Source organism: Rhincodon typus, chromosome 50, assembly GCF_021869965.1.
Source record: "Rhincodon typus isolate 14 chromosome 50, sRhiTyp1.1, whole genome shotgun sequence".
In the NCBI taxonomy this organism is placed as follows: Eukaryota; Metazoa; Chordata; class Chondrichthyes; order Orectolobiformes; family Rhincodontidae; genus Rhincodon; species Rhincodon typus.
Window position 1 is genome coordinate 3,406,402 of NC_063381.1, and position 1,010 is coordinate 3,407,411.

The window sequence follows — 1,010 nt, forward strand, 5'->3', positions numbered from 1 at the left end:
CATATGAGAAGACTAAAATCTCAACTTCACCAAAGGACTTAACTTTTAATGCTGATTTGACTGAAATGTTTATTTCAGTGAGAGAAGCACTTCAGAAGTCTCAAATCGCAACTTCACCAAATGACTTCAATGTTGATGCTGTTTTGAGAAACATGCTTACTGCACTGAGATAAGCACTTCAGAAGACCACAGTCTGAACTCCACCAAATGACTCAATTATTGATGTTGGTTTGACTAACATGCTTATTTCAGCGATTTAAGCACTTCAGAAGATCAAAATCTCAACTTCACCAAATGACTCAACTTTTGATGTTGTTTTGACGAACGTGCTTATTTCAGCGAGATAAGCATATCAGATGACTAAAATCTCACCTTCACCAGATGACCTAACTTTTGATGCTGGTGAAATTAAAATGTTTATTTCAGCGAGTTAAGCACCTCAGATGACAAAAAGCTGAACATCACCAAATGACTTGATTTTTGATTCTGGTCAGACAAAAATGCTTATTTCTGAGAGTTAAGCTCTTCAGAAGATTAAAATCTGACTTCATCAAATGACAAAATTTTTTAATGTTCGTTTTACTAACATGATTATTTCAGCGAGTTAAGCACTTCAGAAGACTAAAATCTCAACTTCACCAAACACCCTAACATTTGATGCTTATTTGACTAAAATGTTGATTTCAGTGTGATAAGCACTTCAGAAGACCAAAAAACTCAACTTTACCAAATGACTTCAATGTTGATGCTCTTTTGACTAACATGTGTATTTGAGTCAGATGAGCACTTCCGAAGACCAAAATCTAAACTTCACCAAATGACTCAAGTTTTGACGTTTGTTTGATTAGTATGATTATTTGACTGAGATAAGCACTTCTGAAGTCAAAAATCTGAACTTCGCCAAAGGACCTAACTTTAGTCGCTGGTTGGACTAAAATGCTTATTTCAGTCAGATAAGCACTTCGAAATCAAAAATCTCATCTTCACCATCTGACATAATTTTTGTTGTT